Source organism: Myodes glareolus, chromosome 16 (genome assembly GCF_982192425.1).
Source record: "Myodes glareolus chromosome 16, mMyoGla1.1, whole genome shotgun sequence".
In the NCBI taxonomy this organism is placed as follows: Eukaryota; Metazoa; Chordata; class Mammalia; order Rodentia; family Cricetidae; genus Myodes; species Myodes glareolus.
This window is the reverse complement of record NC_142041.1, coordinates 58,665,022-58,686,610: the sequence shown is the minus strand read 5'-3', so window position 1 is coordinate 58,686,610 and position 21,589 is coordinate 58,665,022. Positions and strand designations below refer to the sequence as shown.

General features: G+C 44.6%; 1 protein-coding gene across 3 annotated transcripts in view; it reads right to left on the bottom strand.

The window, feature by feature from the left end:
* The window catches only part of Sulf1 (sulfatase 1), a 167,981-nt gene that overhangs the window by 129,909 nt on the left and 16,483 nt on the right, over positions 1-21,589 (bottom strand). Inside the window, exon 1 of one of the 3 annotated variants that reach the window (XM_087897230.1) lies at positions 9,010-9,251. The exons of the other annotated variants lie outside the window; for them this stretch is intronic. The gene's annotated coding sequence lies outside the window, so the exon portion shown is untranslated. Of the gene's footprint in view, positions 1-9,009; positions 9,252-21,589 lie in introns of those variants that run through there. 3 annotated transcript variants of the gene reach the window in all.

Here is a 21,589-nt window from a genome sequence, read left to right as displayed (position 1 = left end):
TGAACTTGATACAGTCCTCCTGCCTCTGTTTCCAGAGTGTTGAGATACAGGCATGAATCACCATGCATAGTTTATCATCGTTTTTGTTGACAGGTTTTGAGACAGGGTCTCATTTTGCAGTTCAACATGGCCAGAACTCATGGCCAGAACCAGGTTAGGCCTGAACTCTTATCAACCCTCTTTCCTTAGTTGCCTCGATGCTGAGACTATAGACATGAACCATCTGCACCCCATCTTTGATTTTTATCATTTTATCTGATAGCATAAAGCAAGGCCAAGGTTCTAAACCCAGTTAGTTGGTCAGGGTAATATGTGACTAAAGATCCTTAGTCCCACTTCCTCAGGCTGTTTAATTGCTGTGACAGGATACCATGACCAAGACAATTCATTAAAGAACTCCTTTATTAGGCTACAGTTTCAGAGTTAGAGTCCATGTTGTCGGAGCAAAGGCGGAACATCAGCAGCAGCTAAGAACCTACATCTCTGCCCACAAACAGGCAGAGAGAGATGCTGGGAAATGGGACTATTTAAACATCGGCATGGTCACCAGTGGCCCACCTCCTCTACTAAAGCCACACCTCCAAACAGTTCTATGAACTGGGGACTAAGCATCCAAACAGATGAGCCTATTGGGGCCATCCATTTATTCAAATCACTAGGACATCTTCTTCCAGTTTTCATGTCTGCTCTTTCTGGCCTAGAACTGTCTGTTCTTTTCTGCTCCCCACGTTAGCGTCATAAGTACCCTCTTGCATCAGCACAGGGCCCATTTTCGACAACCCCTCTTTTCACTCACTGCTCTCGGCAGTTTAACCTGAGATGCGCTACAGCACTCACTGGGTCATCTGTTATTGTCTCCGTGGCCTCTGATGGTCGTGTCTCTCCAGCCAGGATTGAAGATCATTCACGGAGGGCTATGGTATAGGCTTCATCTTGGTCTGACCCTCTTGCCACAGTGTAATGCTGGTAACTGCCAGGCAGCCGCTGATCAGCACCATAAAAATGCAGCCAAGCAGTCAGGGTATGAATTGCATATTGATCTTTGGTTTGTCTTAGGGTTTGTTCAGATTTAGCTTAAAAATTATCTAATTTTAGTGGTATTAAAGACTATAAAATTAGTGGCTGGAGAGATGGCTCAGCAGTTAAGAGCACTGGCTGCTTTTGCAGAAGATCTGGATTCAATTCTCAGCACCCACATGGTAGCTCAAAACTGTCTATAACTACAGTCCCAGGGGATCCAGTGTCCTTTTTTGGCCATACATGCAGGCAAAACCCTCATATACAGAAGATACAAATAAACTTATCTTTGAAAAAGATGTAGAACAAAGAATTAATTCTTAGCCTACAGTGAAACTAGACCAGGAAGTAGATGGTCTTACTCCAAGTCATTTGTCCCTTTCTCTTTATCAAGCAATGAGTTTGGCACAAAATTCAGGAGGAGTGTTGCGTGAGGTGTGTGAGAGCAATTGTGTGTGTGGTGTGTGTGTGTGTGTGTGTGTGTTCAGGAGTCTGTTTTCTGTCTCTAGAGTGAAGAGATAAGGCGAGACTGGAAGACCTCTGCCATCTTGGTCCAGAGTCTGATGAAGTTGCCCTACACTGACCAGTGCTGGACTCTTGCCTATTGGTAATCTGCAGTGAAGTAGAGCTGGGTTTCCTAGCTGCACCTGCCAAGTTTGGATCAACTTTTTTTGGGCCATCACGTTTCTGCATTTGTTGTTTACCAGTCCCTGCTATAGAACTAGGAGAATGAAGTCCGCTCTTTTCTTGCCCCATGTCTCAGATGTTCAGAAACAGAGCTGCATTTCCTGGCTTTCCAACTTCACCAACTTGCTAGATTTTGCTGCAGAGGAACATCATGAAAACCCCAAGCCTTGGTGGAAAGCAATAGCATTGTTCATGGCTAGTGAAGTGCTGTGATGGTGACAGAGTTTTTGTACGGGACCTGGAGAGATGGCTCAGTGGTTAAGATAACTGGCTGCTCTTCCAGAGGTCCTGAGTTCAATTCCCAGCAACCATATGGTGGCTCACAACTGTCTATAATGGGATCTGGTGCCCACTTCTGGCCTGCAGGTATAAATGCAAAGCACTCATCCATAAAATATAACTTTAAAAAAAGAAGAAGAAAGAAACACACATAGAGTTAAGAGTTCATTCTCACGCAGACAGATGTCCTTGACTAATCCCCCTGTGGTGGCTTCAGTGTTGATGTTGAAACACACTCTGCCTTGGCTCCTTTGGCCCTGCAAAATAGTTCCAAACTGCTTTCCCTAGAGGAGGATCAAAAGGTCCAAATTGTCCTCAATAGAAAATTGCACCAAGTCACATGAATCTTGGCATAGCGAATGGTACATGCGTGTGAGATTATTAGTTCATATGCAAAGACATGAGACCAGAAAACATGAGAAGTTCAGAAGCCAAAAGTGAGAGGAGGGAGCTTCCGGCTTTCCATAGAGCCTAGAAGTAAGCAAAGACCAGGATCCTTGGCACTCAGGCATCTGGGAACATCTACTCCTCAGATGCTGTGGAAACAAGCAGCCCAGATGAAGGAAGCCCTTGTCAGCAAACCCCAAGAAATCATGGAGGTGCTGCAGTAGCTTAGGAAGGCCCTGCTGCCTGGCCTGCTTAGCCTCCATGGAACGATCAGCACCATACACGGTCAGCACCACACACGGAACTGAATAGTCTTTCCACTGTTCTTGTGCTTTTGGCAATCGCCAACGGTCTCTCTCCCTTTTCCTTGCCTCTTCATCCCCTTCCCCTCACTCTTTCTTTGTTGTGGGAAGAGGTGACACAGGGCCTTAATCCGTAGCCCAGGATCACTTGGAATTTGCTATGCACCTCAGAATGACTGTGAGCGCATAGAAATTCTCCTCCCTTAACCTTCCAAGTGCTGAAACGAGGGCCGTAAACCACCACGTCCTGCTTCAGTCTCTCTTGCTCTTCTCCATCCCTCCTTCCCACTTCTCTTTGTTTCAGGGCATGTGCAAGGTTTTGTTCTGTAACCCAGGCTGGCCTGGAACTCACTAGTTAAACTCATGGCAATCCTCCTGCCTTTCTTTATCTCTGCTTTCCTACTTCCTACTCTCTCCCTGATGCCGACCTCCCCCACTTCTCCTTTCTTCAGTTTTTTGAGATAAGAACTTACTGTATAGTTCAGGCTATTATGGTCTGATAATTTCTACTTAGCCCAGGCTGGCTTGGAGCCCACAATCTTCCTACTTCAGCCTCCCAAGTACTGGAATTACAGGTGTGTATCATGTTTGCCTCATGCCTGTTCATTACTTTTATATTTTTAATTAGGTTTTTATCTTCTCTCTGTGTGTATGCACGTGCACACATGTGCACACGTGCTCACATGTACATGCATATAAAATACCTATATACGAAGGCCAAAAAGTTAGCTTCACGCACACTGACAAATGCTCTTCCATAGAACATGCCCACCCCTAGAGTCTTCTCCACCACCACTCAATGGTAAAATAGGAATTTTTTTTATCATATCAAAAACCAGACAGGCTTGAAATGTAACTTCATGATAGGGTACTTATCAAGGATCCGTAAAGTTTTTGTTCAATCCCAGCTCCCCACTCCCTCGAAACAGTCAAAGATAATTTCCAAGCTTTAGTAATTGGGGGCTGGGATGGGAGTGAACCACTAGAAGGCTAGTGGAGGCACAATGAGGATCAAATACTATCTAAGAAATGATTTTTAAAATTTAATGTTAGAGGCAGAAATCACTTCTTAAATCTGTGGTTAAATACCGCTCACCTACCGAGAGGAAATATTATATAACTTCACAAGCTGAGCCAGTGTCTGGGGCTAAGTCCCTTTCATAATCAATGGCATTTACTCTGAGTTGTTCAGGTGGGGTAAGAGCTCAGAAATCCAGGAAATCGGAGATGCTTTGCTGTGGGAGATTAAGTGCTGAGCTTAGATACGCTGAAAGGCTTTGAGAAACCCACGGCTATAGAGTAATCAGACCCCGGGATTGAAAAAGTCGCTGCTTCCTGTCTGTTAAGCAGGTTTTTCTGTTTGCTTAAAATGTTCAAATTTATTCCCAATTGCCAGAGCTGGAACGACGGCTTAGTGGGTCAAGCCCACATTGCTCTTATCGCGGACCCGAGTTCTGTTTCCAGCCACCCTGTGCCCCTACTCCGGGGATCAAAGAACTCTGGCCTCATGCACACATCCCCATGTGCACAAACATGCATAATTATTCTTAAAATAATAAGGCCAAGTCTTTAAAGAAATAAATTAAAGGGTTGGAGAGGTGGCTCAGAGGTTAAGAGCACTGACTACTCTTCCAGAGGACCTGGGGTTCAACTCCCAGCACCTACATGGCAGATCATAACTGGCTGCAACTCCAGTTCCAGAGGACTTGACTCCCATGGCAAAATACCAGTGCACATAAAATAGAAATAAATAGAAGAAGAAGTGAGTTATAAAAGTCACCAGTCCCTCCTCTGTGTTCCCACACTATACCGGAAAATGGCAGGAGATAGGTTGCAGACCTCTTCTAAGCCAGGCAAGCAAACATAAGCTTTGTTCTGGTCTTGGGGTGGGGCCCCTACCTAAGTGAATGAATACTGCTTAAGGAAAAGCCTTCTTTTCGATGGGCAAAGAAGACTGCTCTTTGAGTGCATGGGACCCCAGGGACCTTCTCACTCAGCTCCCTGCTGATGGCTTGGTGAACATAAACATTCCTCTCTGGATGACATGCTAAGATTATGGCCTTCCTCTTGTGAACTTAATGAGAACACAACCCACCCGGGCAGACAGCGGGACCAGAAGGAAAGCATCAGTTCCAGTGAGCCCGGATACAGACATTTCTTGGGAACATTAAGACATAGGAGGGCTTTGCCTTCACATTTCCACTCAAAATTACATGGAGAGGAAAATCTGTCCATTTTATGCTCTTAAAAATCTGTTCTCGAGATGTGGCAGGGAGACAGTTCAGTCAACAAAGTGCTTTTCATGCAAGTGTGAGAACCTGGATCAATCCCCAGGTTCCACAGTAAAAAGTCAAGCCCAGTGATGGTGTGAGCCTGTAATTCCATAGCTGAGAGGATCCCTGGGAGCTGACTGAGCAGCTGGCGCAACCTGATTGGTGAGTTCCAGGTCCCACTGAGAAACCTTGCTTCAAAGCTGGACCAAACCAAACCAAACCACACCAAACCACACCAAACCAAACCAAATCAAACCAAGGTAGTAGATGCGCTGCCTGAGAAGGAAGAATAACCAAGGCTGTCCTCTGGCTTACACACACACACACACACACACACACACACACACACACACACACACACACACCTTTGTTTTTATTCAATGATACGATCCTTTACTAACAACATTGCCAATGATACCTCAGTGAACTCTATTTCTTCTTTGCTTGCTCCTTTCTTCGTTCTCTTGTGTCCCCCTATAGCTCCCCAGTTGTTTAATCTGAAACTACTCTAGAAGTTTCCTGTCTTCTCCTTCCATCCATCCAGGCCCAAGTCAGGAGTGTTCTACCTTCTAATACACCTGGACTCGTAGGCTGTTGTCCATCTTCCCAACAAAGGCCTCAGCGTTTCTCATCTGAGCACAGTGGTCTCTTCACTGTCCTGCTGGTTTGTAAAGTTCTACCCACTGGCCTTTGAACAATCCATACTGTATATGGTCACTGGGAGACTGATATGAAATCTTTCTCGGGCTTGGAATACCTCTCTGGGATCGAGACCTTGTCCAGCATTTAGAAAGTCCTAGACTTCAACTCCTGTACTACAGAGACAAATAATCAAGACTGTTTCCAAGACATGAATCACATCCGCTTTCCATTTCTCAGTTCTACACAAATTTGTTTGTCTCTCCTTTGGGTGAAAATCAGATCCCAAAATGGTGAACGCAGAAGAGTAGGAGCTCTGGGCCACAGATGCCTCCATCACTGACCTGGGTCTGCAGCAAACGCAGCAGCCCAAAGAAGCAACATGGTCCACAGAACCAATGTCTTAGTGACATAATGAATTAACACTGGTCCTCTTGATAGAACTAGAAACACCTGTTAATTCCTTAGAATTAACAGGACGTATCATTGTACTGAAGTAACTCTCTTGGGTTCAATATTCCCAATATTCAATATTGGGTTCAGTTCCTTTTCAGAGGCTTCCCAACACCTTGCATTGTGTCGACAGTGCTCCTCCTTTCTGGAAGGTTCTTCCCCACTAGCTGCTTGTTCTTCGAAATTCAGCTCATCACCGTCAACTTCTGAAAAGTTCCTGACTTCCTGAGGCAGAAATCCCACTTCTCAGCCTCTCAATCCCGAACATACTTCTTCTGCAGGTATGAATATTAACTGAGAGGGAATTATCTGTTTTCCTCGCCTCTTCCTCAGACTAACAACTCTTCCAAGACAAGAGATTTTTCCCACCTGTGCATTGCTACTGTCTGACACGGCCTGCCATCCATTCATAGTAGATGCTCAAGAGGGAGGGAAAAGACAAAATCCAGGATGAGGGAGACAACTCAGTAGCTAGGAAGGACCACGTACTGCTCTTCTAAAGAACTTGAAGGACCCAAGATCAAATCCCATCATCCACATCAGGTGACTCATAATCACTTGAAACTGTAGCTACAGGAGATCCAATGGCCTTCTCTGGCCTCCATGGGCACCCACGAATCCATGGCAGACACATATAAATAAAAATAAATCTTTTTTTTAAAATAGTTTTCAAGACAAGGTTTCTCTGTGTCACTTCTAACTGTCCTGAAACTTTGTGAACCAGGTTGACCTTGAACTCACAGAGATCTGCCTGCCTCTGGCTCCCAAGTGCTCAGTTAATGGCATGTGCCACCACTGCCCTGCTAATCAAAACAAATATTTAAAAAAAGAAGATGAAAACAAGAATAAATGGGAAAGCTCCAATGATGCATAATTAATAAAAATTCAGGGTCAGAAATTGGGCTTCAACCTGAAAATCCTAAAAGCAAAAGAGTCAGCCACTGACTCTTACCTCGACCTCTGCCTGAAACTGGCAATACTGCCTCCCGGAATCTCAGACTGAGGCTGTGTGTGAAGAGCTGTCTCCTCCCATTTTATAATCCTCTCTAGGACTGGAATTAAAGGTGTGCACCACCCAGTTTCTATGGCAACTAGTGTGGCTCCTGGGATTAAAGGTGCACATTACCATAATCTAGTCTGTAATGCTGACCAGTGGGACTATTCTAGTCTCAGATCTTCAGGCAGTCTTTATTTATTAAAATACAATTAAAATGCCACTGTACTCCAAAATGTCCTGAAACATTGCTATGTTCGGACTCTGTGTTAGATGCTTTTCCTATATTATTTCCCATGCTTGATACATTTCCTATGTTACTTCCCGTGCTAGATACTCTTACTACGTTACTTCCTTTCAATCTTTTCAACATTCTTCTCTTGGGGATGAGCTCTGGTCTTATTTCACAGAGGTCTTGCTGCTAGTCCTCAGGTGATTTGGGTCTTATCTGTCTTTGTCCCTTCTGCTGTGATTGGGAATAAGATCGAGATGATGGGGCTGGTCTTCTCAGAGCCTACTATTCGGTGTTGGTGGATCCCTCTCAAATTTAGAGGTAAAAGAGCTAGGATTCAGCTTTAAGAATATCTTAGAATTTCTTGAGAGTCACAGATAATTTGAAGTAGAAATAACATCTAAATAAATTTTGTTTTTTGTTTTTATTTTTGTTTTTTTCTCCACAGGGTCTCTCTTTGTATCCTGGGCTGGTCTTGAACTCACAATCTTCCTGGCTCAACTTCCTAAATGCTGCAATTATAGGCATGGACAACCACATCTGACTTAAAGTGACTCTTTAAAACAAACATAGTTCCATTATGTTTCCCGTGTTTATTAAATAGAGAATAACTATCACAATGTGAAACTTGATAAGAAATTTCTCCATTTGGTCCATTTTGCATATCATATTATCATGTAAAACAGAGAGAGACACAACAGATAGGCACGTGTGCGCGCACACACACATACACACACACGCACACACACACACACACACAAGCCTCTCATGTAGGGTATATGCCTGTCTAAAGTAACAGCAGCTCAGTGGATTAATCACAGCACTTAGGCATTCAAAGTTAGGCATTTTGTATATTCCTTAGTTTTCTTCCCCGAGACAGTACCGAGCAATAATACCTTTTCATTTCCCATGATATGATGAGATACAATCATGGTTCTATAAATAAAAATTGTACAACTCCCTCCAACAGATCTTTATTCCTTGACTTGGTCAATTAACAATAATAGTTCTACCTAGTCTATCTTCCTTCTACTGTTCCACAGGGTTGTAGAGAGGTGACGTCTAAAAGCCACAAACATCACCCCTGAGCTCAATATTTAGTGAATGAAGCATTTTCTAATGGAAACCAAGTTTAGTAATTTGGCTCTGGACTCTGCCAATGCCCTTGTCCGCGTTCCTTTAATATTAAAACCCTTTGGTCCCCGCCATGAAAAAAAAAAAAAAATAAAACCGAACACGCCCACTGAAGTCAGTGTTTGTTACAGTTTGTAGAGTGGCCAAAGGAAGTTCCAAGCCTCCTGTGAAAGTTGCCATTTATTTCCTAGTGTGAAAAGAAACGTCCAACAATTATATTTACCTGAAATTATGAGTAGTCAAGAGAAAGAAGCAGTCAGAATGTCTGCACTGCCTAACAAGGCAAGTGACTAACCAGGCTTCTTCCTGTGAGGGCTGGACACCCGCATGCGAGCATCCAGACTAGGCTAGACCGGAATGCCCGGAGACTGGTCAGTCTAAACACTCCTTCTGGATGTTATTTTGCCAAATGAATTATCAGCTGAAATCTCTTTTCCCTTTCATTATCCGTAGAGGAGACCAAACTGGGAGGGTGGAGGACTTTGGCCAGAGACATGTTTTCAATCGTCTGGGCATCGCAAATAGGGGGAAGATCACAAAAACACCAACTGCACCAGAGGCCGGAAGGGAAGGCTGTTTGCTCCCTGAGGAAAAGTAGATCACCGTACTTACAAAAGTCGCCTTGAAAGTTTTCTCCCGAGAAAAGGCACTGGGAGCAGGGGGGAGGCAGAGGAGCAAAGATCAGGTAGCTGCGGGACTTCCTTCCTCCTCCAGAATGGGAGACTCATTGTTCCTTATCGCTCTGACCTCTGAGGGGCTCCAGCAGCCAGGGAGGCCTGGCCTCTGATCCCCACTGCCCTCCCTCCTGGCCTCTGAGCCTCGGATTTCCAACTTGCAGATAAAGCTGTCCGGCCTGACACCAGCTCCGAGCCTCATTAGGGGCTGTCTGCGAAGTGCTTGCAAGATGCAGTTATATAAGGCCCGCGTATTATTATCATCACACACCCCCGGAGACCCAGCTCTGCCAGACAAACAAAAGGCAGTTCCAAGAAGAGGAGGGGCAGAGGCAGAAGTTCCACTGGGGGTGAATTTCGGGACACTGCTGAACTGACTGGAAAGGAAAAAAAGAAAAAAAGGCAACCCAATACGAGTATGCAAACCTCGGCAAACAAACTGTGCCGCAGCTGGCCGGCTGGGAGGGGAGGGGGCGGGAAGGGAGTCAGGGTTTCCAGGCATGTGGTTCTGGCGCCTGGAGCACCCGGTACAGTAGCTGCCTGTGGCAGGATGGAATGGATGAGGAAGATGTGGGCTTTGGAAAGCCAGGCGTTCCAGAGGCCAAGTACTTAGTAAACACTGATCTTTCTTAGACCCGGACCCGGTGCCCTGGCCTCTTGATTTCTGGTTTCTTTCTCCTAATGGTGGTTTGCAGGGAATCTCGCGTGCTCCGTGGAGTCCCCCGTTTGAAACCTGTCTGGGTCTCTGTCTTTCTCTCACCCAGCCAGGGACATCTGAGAAAGTTCCCTGCCACAGACCCCATCTCAGCTTGCTACTGTATCTTCTTTAGATTGCTATTATCTTGCCCGAGGCACACCTCCTGGCGTGAAGACTCCTTCCCTGGCATTTAAAGTCCACAGTTTTTGTCTGGGCGCTAATTTCTCACTTCTGGTAGCACCCTCCAGTATCAGCACCCCTCAAAAGGTGAATTCATCAGCGCTTGCGTTTCAGGAGGATTTAAGAGTCCTTGCATTTCAGGCTTCATTCACACCACATCTCCCCTTCTCAGTTCAAATCTCTGATCCCCGGTGAAAGGTACCTGAATTTCTCTGCTTTGCTGCTGGACACTGCTTTTTGTTACCATTGTTCACCAGCTTTCCCAAACCTGCCTTTTCATAGCCTTGGGAACCCGTGTTGTTCCTACTGGTGGCTTGGGTCAAAGCCTGAAGGATAACAGTAGCATGGTGAGTTCGTTGCATTCGCTTGAGATCCGGTCTTGTTATATCGCCACGGCTGTCCTGGGCTCACCTTTCTTTGCCTCTGCTTTCCCAGAGCTAGGGTTAATAGCATCGCATTATCTTACGACTGACTACATCTCACCTGTGACTTCTGAGTTATGCAGCAACCTCCCTGTGAACTAATTCAGATGTTGGGTTGCTGGGAATGTCTAATAGATTCATGTGGGTTGGTGGTACCCTTCACTTCTTTGAATGATTGAATGTGTTCGTGTTCAAAGGGGAGAGGTTGAGACTTGGCTCAGTGCTAGGCAGAATCCTTGCCTAGCATGCTTGAGACTCTGGGTTCCATCCTTGCACTGGCCAAAACAAAAGCACAGTTTTTATCAAACATTAAGGGGAACACCTTAACTCGAGCTGCCTTTCATAAGTCTGCAGAGAAGCAGGGCAGCTAGCATTTGTGACGCCTTGCTGCCCACAGAAGGTGAGCTGTAAACTACAATTTAGGGGCCAGTGAGGTGACAGCTGGTAAAAGCACTTGCTGCTAAACCTTGCAGCCCTGAGTTCGATCCCTGGAACCCATTGTGGAAGTAGAGAAATTCCAACAAGCTGCCCTCTGACCTCTGCAAATCCCGCCCTCCTGACGTACATAAATAAATCAGTGTAATTAAAAGGAAACAAAGTACAGCTTATTTCATACAATCCCCTGAATTTGGGGATTTTCAGCACTAACACACTTGGGGATGCACTTATGGGAACTCTGTGGGTTCTTAGAGATAAGCACCGGCTCTCTGGTTTATGACCTGGGGTGAATGCAACCTTCGTGAGGCTTCTAATTAACATATTCTCGGTGACATTTCCTCTCTTGTTCTTTGACCGAAGCAAGACGCATTAAGTTCCACGCCTGGCCAGGCTGGAACCTCCGTCCTGTTATTTAGGAGACTCAGCAGTTTCTACACAACACACGCTCCCCAGGGCATACAGAATGTTCAGTGGATTAGAAGAATTTCCCCGCCTCCTTTAATTTGGAACAATCAAAACCAATTCAGGTTCTAAAGAATTTCAGCATCAACTGGAGTCTTTGGGGTTTAGGGCTAGATGTGCCCGTGCATTCCTGTTTTGTATTTTAGAGAGAACAGGGACCCAGGACCTCACTGGTGCTAACTCAGTCGCAACTCTAATAAGCTCCCTTGAAAAAAAACTTATTATTTGATTATTTGGTATGCTTGGGTGTTTTTCCTACACGTATGCAGCACTCTTGGGAGGCAGAAAGGGGCACTGGATCCTGAGAATTAGAGTTATTGATAGTTGTGAGCCACCATGTGGGTGTTGGGGTTAGGATTCGGGTTCTGTGAAATGGACTCTTAACCCCTGAACTATCATCCTGCTGCCTAATAAGCGTTCTTGACCTACCCATATCCTTATATAAAATTATTTAATCTTTATGGTACCAATGGGAAAGCCAAGTTTGGCTGTGGGAGCCCATTTTCCACCCGTATCACACAATCCCTGAGAGAAGCAACTTTTCAGGAGGGAAGGTTCATTACGAACCAGGGTTCAGAGATTCCCACCCATGCTGGGTTGGTTCTGTTGTCTGCAGGAAGCCTGTGATTGGTTTAGAACATCATGGCACGGTGGTGCAAAGCATCCTACATAAAGACACCAAAAAGCCAAAAGCGCAAAGGAGGAAGCTAGTGGCCAAGTCCCAACTTCAAGAGCGTGACCTCAGTGACCTGATGCCCTTCACTAGGCCCCTACTTGAAGGTTCCAGCACCTCCCGAGGATCACAGGCCAGCCATCTTGCCTTCAGCCCTGAAGCCTCCAGGTGGTGTTGCAGATCCAGCCCACAATATTAATTACACAGCTAAGGCAGTGTCTAAGCCAAGATTTGAACCCCAATTAGTACGACTCCACAGACTCCATTCCTTCCATATCTGTAAGGAACCTTACGTAAAAAGAATAGTATCTTCTAAGTTTAAAACTGGCTTTCCAGGAGCCTGAGGCTTTCAGCCCATGTCTGTTCAAGTGCTTTACCATGTGTGGCATGGCGGATGTAAAGTAAAGCCAGGCTAGCCCAGTAGCCAGGATTCAGATTTTAAAAAGCATCATTTTGTTCTGGATGTCACTGGGGTTTGCACATGCACGCACGTGTGTGTGTGTGTGTGTGTGTGTGTGTGTGTGTGTGTGCGTGTGTGTTTTGTTTGTTTGGCTTTTAAACAAGTATTTGTCTTGACGTGTCTGAATGTTTTTGCCTGCCTGCATGCCTGTGCACAACACATGTGAAGCGCCCCCAGAGATCAGAAAGAACATCAGAGGCCCTAGGACTGCAGTAACAGATGCTGGAAGCTGCTGTGCGGATGGTGGAAACGGAACCTGGGTCCTCTGGAAGAGCGGCCCCTGCTTTGAACTCCCTAATTGTCTCTCCAGCCCCTGGTTGGTTTTTATGAAACAGGGCCTCACTCTACAGCCAGCATGGACCTAGAACTCACTGTGTGGCTCAAACTGCCCTCAAACTCACATGACCCTTCTGCCTCCCCTTCTGAATGCTCAGTGAGCCACCACCAAACCAGGTTGATTCCATCTGTTTTACAGTGACGGTAGGTTTTGTTTGAAAATAGTTTCACTACTCAGAACAAACAAACAAACAAACAAACAACAACAAACCATTTCATTTAGGTTGCACATTGACTCCCACTGTTGTTCCAGTTACAAGTAGAGACAGGCAGAAGGTTCACTTGAGCTAGGTGTTCAAGACTAGCCTGGACAGCCAGGAGACTCGAATAAATATTTAAATTATGATACTTGAGTGGCCTGGCGACATGACTCAGCTGAGAACGCGGCTGCCTGGCATTCTGGAGGCCCTACATTAGTACAGCACACAGGAGGCGGAGGAGGAGTACGCCAAGTTCAAGGTCATCCTGAGCTATATAATGAGTTTTCTCAAGGAAAGCCTGGAATAAGACCCTGTGTCAACCTAAAACATAAATTTTGTGAAACTTGGGAGTGAGAGAGGGATAAAGCGCCTTGTCTAAGGTTTTATCACTGACAGCCTAGATACTCACATTAGATACCTAGCCTGTCCCTGAGACTACTCCACCTTGTCCTGTTAGCTCAGCACTTGCTACATCATGGGGATATCTGAGCACGTTGATGTGACAGTGTCTTGAGAGTATTATCCTTGAGGAATGGAAGGTAGGAAGACCTTGAGATTGCAAGGCTTATATAATTTCTAGGGCATTTACTGTAAATCTAAGGTCAATCCGCATATACTTCATGACTAACTACAGTGACGACGAAAGGGCTAAAATGTAATTTGCATGATTCAGGGTCCTTTTGCATGAAAGCAAGCAAAGAAGGCGATTTTCAAATGCCCAGCTAACACATGACTTCGGCTTTACAGTTCCTGCTAGCAAACCTGCTTAAGCTATAGTTATCAATCCAGCCAAAAATGACTATTCCCAGGGGACACAGTGGGCACAGGCAGGGCATTATTCATAGAGCGTAGGGAGGCATGGCCGGGGAAAGTGGGCGTCACTCCAGCTGGTGTGGCTGTTATAGGTGACTCGCCTTCGAAGCCTTGGGTTGCACATGCTGCTGTGACATCTTGGGTCCTCACTGGGCCCTGCTCAGGCTCAAACTCATATAAGCTCTTCTGTGTCTTTCTCTCGGTTTGCAGCCTCATTAGTAGGAAAGCCTCTCCAACTAGCTTGGTCTCCTGTCAGTGACGCTAGTCCTACTTAGTCCAGTCTTCAACCCAACTCAGCTTCCTGGGCTTCGCTTCACTCCCGGCCCAGGAAATTTGTCAGAGGAGCTACTCCCATCCTCCCTTGCACGTCCTCTTCAGCTAGACACAGACAGCCCATCCTGGCTACAGCAAAGCCAGCCTCCCCCAGTGCTGGGGTTCATTGTGTTCCCAGGTCCAGAGTGTCCTTTGCTTCTAACAACTACTGTGCATTCTCTCTGCGCAGTGTCTGGGGCAGGGAACTCCAGTGTCCCCAGAGCTCTAGGGCAAGACTCCCTCCTTCCCCGCCCTGGTGAAGAGAGCAAAACAATGACCAGACATTAATACTAATACCAAAAGGAATTTATTACACAGACCTATTGCCAAACAGACCATTTTAGGACTTTCGTTAAGCATTTGTTCTTCGCAAACAGAAATGAATTTTAGCTCAAATAATGCCAACCGGACCTGATCTTTATTAATTTCAACACCTCTGAGCTTTGCCATCTACTACTTCTAATTTTTATTTTTGCTCACCTAGAGGTCTTGGGGGTCAGTTGCGTGTTCTCTTTCGTGAGAGTTTTGACTACAATCCTGCCTGCAGGCCAAGGATAAAAAGATGACCCTTCCATGTCTGTCGTTTAAATCCACTAACTACATTCTTTCAGGAAAATGCAGTAGAAAGAATTTTTCTCATCTCTGTAGATGGAAGATTATAATAAACAGTTTTTGCCCATCTGAGACATCCTATCATTAATATATTTCCAAATTCCCTGCCCTAGAAACAACGCTCCTGATGTAATTTCTTTCCTGTTCATGAGATTTACAATAGAAAGGTCATGTTTGCACTAGACTTTGGTGGGAAATTAATCTTCTTCTCTCCTTGTATTTCTGTGGAATCCAAGCAGTTCATTATTTAGTCATTTCCAAATATGAAATGCTTGTCATTCTTCGACAACGACCTAATCTTCCCTTTCTGGGTGGAGAAGCAAGTCGTTGCCAGGGCACAGATCACTCGGAAGGTTATGAGGGGCCCTGCAGAGCTTCCCTCCACATGTCCCAGCCAACCTACCAGGCAAGATGTAAATCATTCCATCCGTGGCGTGTACCATACAGTCTCCTCCCATCATGGGAAGGTGTTCATGCAAAGTCCATCTGCAACCGGGCAGGGTCCCTCAGGGCCCAGTGGCAGTCGGACTGCAAATGTGGGCTAGACCAGCCTAAGCAGTGAGCTCTTTTTTCGTTTTGCTTTGAATTTTAACTTAATTCATTTGAAAATGTTTGTCATTCTGTTTGGTTCATATTTATGTCCTGTTCCTCACCCTGCCCTCTGCGTCCAACAGTACCTCTCTTCTTCCCAAACAGTGCCCTTTCTGCTTTCAAATCACTCATGTCTTCGTTAAATCTAGGCCCCGCTAATGAGAGAGAACAGTAGTAGCAATGTATGTCTTTTCCCCCCTCCCAATTTACATAGTTGAAGACCAGCCTGGGTTACGTGGCCAGTCTCTGTCTCAAAAAACCCCAGAAACAAAGTTCACTTGGAGTCTATTGTACCAAATAAACATCTTCAGACGGCCCAACTTACTTCAATATGGAGGTTCTGCCTCCTCCAACCCTCTCGTCTTTCAGATGGTGTGTCCTGTATATGAACACACAGTACATGAACAGGGATTCATTTCAACCACATCCGCCGTTTCTCAAACCTCTATTTTAGGGGTAGGGACTAGCGCTCATTAAATTTCATGTCATTTTATCGACGTCCATACAGCGTGAGCTTTTATGTGATTCTAGAGGCAGACAAAACCCTGCCCACCCTTCACTTCAAAGGATTCCGCAGTTGACCAATTCTAAAGGGTAAATTGATTTTCTCATCATTTGCTGCCTTTGACAATAGGAAGGCTGACGCGGCAACATTGCTAAAACGGCAGCTCCCCTCCACCCAAGGGGAAAGAATGCGCGTTAATATCCTTAATGACTGGCATCTTTATGAGAAATGTGAAATCATTTATCCTCAGCAATAACCTGCCTAGGATTAAAAAGTACTTGGGGCTTAGAACGGAAGTAATCTGTCAGGAGAAATTATTCAGACTGATGTGAATTAACCGAATCAATTGGCTTCCGGTAGCTTCCTAAGGACTGAAGGACATGTAGATTCAAGTTGGTTAAAAAGTCAGCAAGAGCTGCTAAAGAATCTGGAAAAGTACTGCCATTCTATAGGAGGAAAATATAACACATTTATTGGACAAATTCCTTTTGCGAAAAGATTGCACGTTTACTTGACAAATTCTTTCTCATCTACTAGGAATGAGAAGTGATTTCGGAGGACATGGGTAGCAAAGGGACACGTGGGATAAGCAGGCAGATGGCTTGCCTGCTCAGAACAATAGCGGGATCTCACAAAACCATCTTCTTGGGAGGCCCTGATTCTAAACAATAGTACTGTTTTCCTTTGGGCACTGGTCTAGTCCTCTCAGGGCTGTCTTGGGCATGAGGATGAGGGACCAGCGTGGCTCTAGGTTTGTGTCCTGTGGGAGCGCCTCCTCCTACTCCTAATGGCCTCAGCGCTGTACACCAACTAACAAGTGTTCATCAGAACCTCACTCCTCTCTCTTGCCAGCTTCACAGCAAGCTCTTTCTCCTCTTTACCTAGAAAGTCTGGTAAATTATAGGAAGAAGCGTGGTAGCCGCATGGGAAGTTCAACTGGCCTGGGCAAAAGGTGTAAACTGTTGGAAAATGTAAACTATATCCATATGATTGATGTCTAAAATTTACTGTTTAAAGAGAAGAATAGAGTCTGAGCGTCCTGAAGGCGCTGGTGCAATAGCACTTCTAGGGAACAGAAAGGCATCCTGAGAGAGGTTCCTTCAGCGGCCTGGGTTTACATGTTTAAACATAAAAACAGAAAGGCATGGGTCAGTGGTATAGGTCTGTGACAGGGCACTGGCCCAGCAGGAGCCAACCCCTGTCTGCTACCCAGTACCCCACCCCACCTCAGCTGTGTTATAAATAAAAGGAAGCAGTAAGAACCTCGTTAAAAAGATGGAATTGGACAATTACCTACACGGTACTGTGACTTTAGACCAGGGGACCATCAAGGGACCAAGTACTTTGATGGTCTAAGAAATGAAAAGTTTTGTGTGTGTTTATGTGTGTGTGTGTGTGCATGCATGGAGATACCAGAGGTCAACTTCCTCTGACACACTTCAAATCCCTTCTACCTTGATTGGAAGAGATAAGCGTCTCTTACTGACCCAGCCAGTCATCCTGCCATCTAACTTCCAGGCCCACCTGTCGCTGCCTCTCCAGCTCTAGGATTAAAAACACACCTACATTTATATGGGTTCTGGGGCTAGGGGTCAAGGCCTCAAGTACTTTCCTGACTGAACTATCTCCTGAGCACCCAATTCAACATTCTGGTGTTAGAATTTTAGAAATGGTGCATTGGGGGAGGATATTTCATATAAAATGAGTTAGGCTTATCACCTGGTTTTTGTGCAAGCAAGCAGAGGCACAGATTGCAAATGCAGCACCCTGCGCACCAATGAGCACGTATTGAGGGGGTGGCAAGAAGGGACTAGACGGAGGCTGAAGAGGAGGAAAGAGGACTGGACCCTGATGCCATCCCATTGCAGTGGCTGCAGAGTGAGAGATAGATACTCATCAGGATGTATTGAGATGCAGTGAGGAAAAAGCAGAATCTGCAGGAGCACCTTGTCCGGAGCTGAAATCGGAGGCTAAGGCTGGAGCCAGGGATAAAGGTGACAGGCAGGCAAAGATGTGACGAGGGACAGACTTCTGCAAGCAGTCCTTGAAGGTTTTACGCCAGGCCGAGCCGAGGGACCTGAGTGAGGTTGTCTGACTCCAATGGATGCAGATTTTACCCACAGTTCCCTCACGTTGCTATGAAGTCGGGTTGTGCACTAAGGTGTCCGTCTATGTGCTGTCCGGGAATCCCTGGACTAATGCAAAGGTGGCTTTGCAGAAGTAAGTGGGGATTGCAACATTCAGAAGGCAGAGGCGGGCAGATCTCTGTGATTTCAAGGTAGCTTGGTCTACACAGCAATTTCCCGACCAGCCTGAGCTGTATAGTGAGATCCTATCTTACTTTTTTTTTTTAATGAAGGAGGGGAAAAGGGTGGGGTGGGGTGAGATGGGAGAGATGCTTGTCACCCTCTGTTTTTAACATACATATTGCCTCTGACTAGTCCCTGCCTGAGTCACAGGGATGGACACGAGGACCACCTGGGAAAGTGCCTGTCTCCTAGAGATGGCTGTGCCGCTATATTCTTTTCGAACTGGCTAGAGCAAAAGGAAGGAAGAAATCATGAGTTCTCACCAGCAGCATGTGGGACTTTTTTTTCCCCCCTTTCCTTTTGTCACACAGACAAGCAGTCACTAAACAGTCTAAACAAAGCAGTCAGTCAAAGGCCACACCTGTCAGATTACCACGAGGGCAGTTCAGCCTTCCACAGGCTGACTTAATCACTTAAAAGTGAAATTTGTTCGCTCTTTCTTTCTTTTTCTGGCTTTAAAACTACGCCGTGCAATAAAGCTGAGGTTTGGTGCCTTGAGCCAACTTAATTTTTGGGTCTTGTGTTTAAGTATTTAGACCGTAATGTCTTAAAAGCTTTTTAATAGAGAACTCTAAACATCGCCCATTCGTTAAACAAGCAATTACTGAATGTGCCGGGGACTGCTGTGGATTGAGATAAGATTTTTCAATCTGCCTTTTAAAACAAATATATGTCCTTATGACTATGTTCTTAAAAAAGAATTTTGCAAGGTTAAAATCATTAACAAATATAAGGAAAAGAAATTGGTTAAACTCTCAACTAGGTTTAAAAGGAAAAGGAAGGGAGAGAATGACATTTGAGCAAAGCTCTTGCACAGGGTTGAGTGAATCGTGGGTTCAGTCCTCAGCACAGCAAAAACAAACTCACACACATACGTCCACACACGATTCAGTGAGCTGGCTCAGTGGGTGAATCATTTGTTGCTAAGCCTGACAACCCGAGCTCAGTGCCTGAGACCCACATGAAGGAGAAACCCAACTCCTGACAGTTGTCCTCTGACTTCATACACCTGCACGGACAAATAAATAAATGCAATAGCAATTTTAATAAATAAACACACAAAGGGAATGGTAGGAATATTCAGGCAATGATAGGGAATGTAGTATCTAGTGTCTCGGGATCACTCCTTTGGTGTATCTAAGTCTACAGCATTGCTGGAAGGGTTTAAACTCCAGAATTCAGCTTCTTATACAGACGATGAGGAGAAACCAAAGAGAGAGAAGGTGAGAGAGAGAGAGAGAGAGAGAGAGAGAGAGAGAGAGAGAGAGAGAATGTATCCCTTCTCTCAAATGCACCGGAAGTCATTTCTCCACATCATGGTACTATATCACTCAATATTAATATTTCAGTGTGGTTTACCTAAGAATACAAAATATTACATAGTGTATGAGTTTGTCTTTCATAAATTTCAACTTAGTATATATAAAATGTAGACATTATTTTTGGTTGTTTGTTTGTTTTTTAAGTGAATGTTTTCTTTGTATTAACAAAAGCAACCTAATTCTAGACTTTTCAGAAAGGCATAGGGAATTGAACCAGGACCTTGCCCACACTTGGCAGATGTATCATGGACTTATATATAGCCCCAACCCTTCAGAAGGCCTGGGATATTAGCAGAATATACTAGATGGCTGCAGTAGTAGCATACCTGCTTAAAGAATGCACACAGCCCCTGGGTCAGTTCTCAACATCACATTTCCCCATCATAGCTAAATAAAAAATCTCCTAGAGAGAACTATGATTATAAACGTCAGGAAATATGTCTTTATCTAAGTCTTGCCAAGTTCTGGCTATGGGCAAGAAACCTACGTAGCCTACTCCTTATATTTGGTAATCCATAAAATGCATGCAGTGAGATGCATTCCATCTAGTCTTCATCTAAGCCATCGTGAAGATCAAATTTTAAAAGGGTCCACAGAGATGATTTGCAATGGCGGTGTGATATGTAAAAACGGTAACTTTTGATACACAATGCTGTATCTGTAGTTTCAGTTCATCCAGAGGATTGTTCAAGTCTGAGTCAAGGCTCACCCTGGGCAACATAATGAGAGTCACATCTCAAAATAAGTAAATAAATAAAAAATTAAAGATGAATTGTCCTTGACCAGAGCTACTAAGGATTGGTGACTGGTTGGGAGACAGTGTGAGCCTGGTTTGTAAAAGTTTTTAAGTACAAGCTAACTTTTCAGTTTATGAAAATAGATACCAGAAAGTGTAGAGAAACAGATCCAGGTCTTAGCTCCCGTTTCTGTTGCTTCACCAGCTCTGCTGTGTGCAGTGACTTCACTTTCTGCATTTTCAATTCTTTACTAAAACCTGCAGAGCTAAAAGGAGTTGCAAAAGTAATGGAAAATTATGAGAAAAGTAGAAATCAGTTGCTCAGATTAATCTGCAGTTGATAAGCTGTCTTAATCGGCTTGCTTTAAAAAGACCAAAATTGCATTCATGCATCCCTCAACTATGACGTAACTGATGGGGTTGCAGGTCCCTCAGGATGCTGAGAACTAAAAACACCAATCGAAGATGCCTTTAATCCATGAAACCTATCAAACATCATTGCCTAGACATTTCTAACATACTCAGAACACTGACATCAGTCTACAGTTGGGCAAAAACACCCAAGCAAAGTCAATTTTACAATAAATAGCTGTCTTAGGTAATTCATTGAGCACTACACTGAAAATCAAAAACAGAATGGTTGTGTGGGTACGCTTTCAGAGCATTGTGAAATCAATCATTAATCATGAATCAGTGTGTCAGGGCAGGAACTCTGTGTGTATGTATATGTGAGTGTATGTGTGTGTGTGTGTGCCCCAACCCTGTGAGTGTGTGTATGTAGATTGAAAAGGATAGAAACATAAAAAAAAGATAAACTATGGTCCCTCTCTTAAAAAATATTGAGAATAATCTTCAGAGATCATGGTCTTGTTGGCTAGATATTAGTATGTTCGTGTGTATTACCTACAAATGTGACTTAGTTTCCTATCCTTAAAAATGGGCACAGGTATTTAATTACATGACATTCTCTATAAGATTCTCTAAACCCAATACAATATTTAAACGTGCTTTATAAAGTCTTAAGTGTCAGCTGTCACATGAAATTTTAAAATGTATATTTGGGGTCAGAGAGATGACACCATGGATAGAAACGGGCCACCAAGCCTGATAACTTGAGTTTGGTCCCCAGAATCTACATGGTGGCAGGAGTGAGCCTAACTCCCAAAAGTCGTCTCTAAACTCCACTGTGTGCTGTGGCATGCCTCCTTCTAAGTAAATGCGCAAATGTAATTTTAAAAAACTAAAAATGTTCATTTCATAAACTAAAATCAAATTTTACTCAGAAGGCTCCCAACTTGTAGTAAATAGAGGCAAGAAGTCCACCCTCTGTACAACAAGCTGATGACTGGGGCCAAACTTGGTGGGTGAACAGGAGAAAGGAGACTTCACCATATTGCTCATCATGTTGAGTTATTCTACTAGAGGTCTTTTTAGGTTCAGACTTTCACTT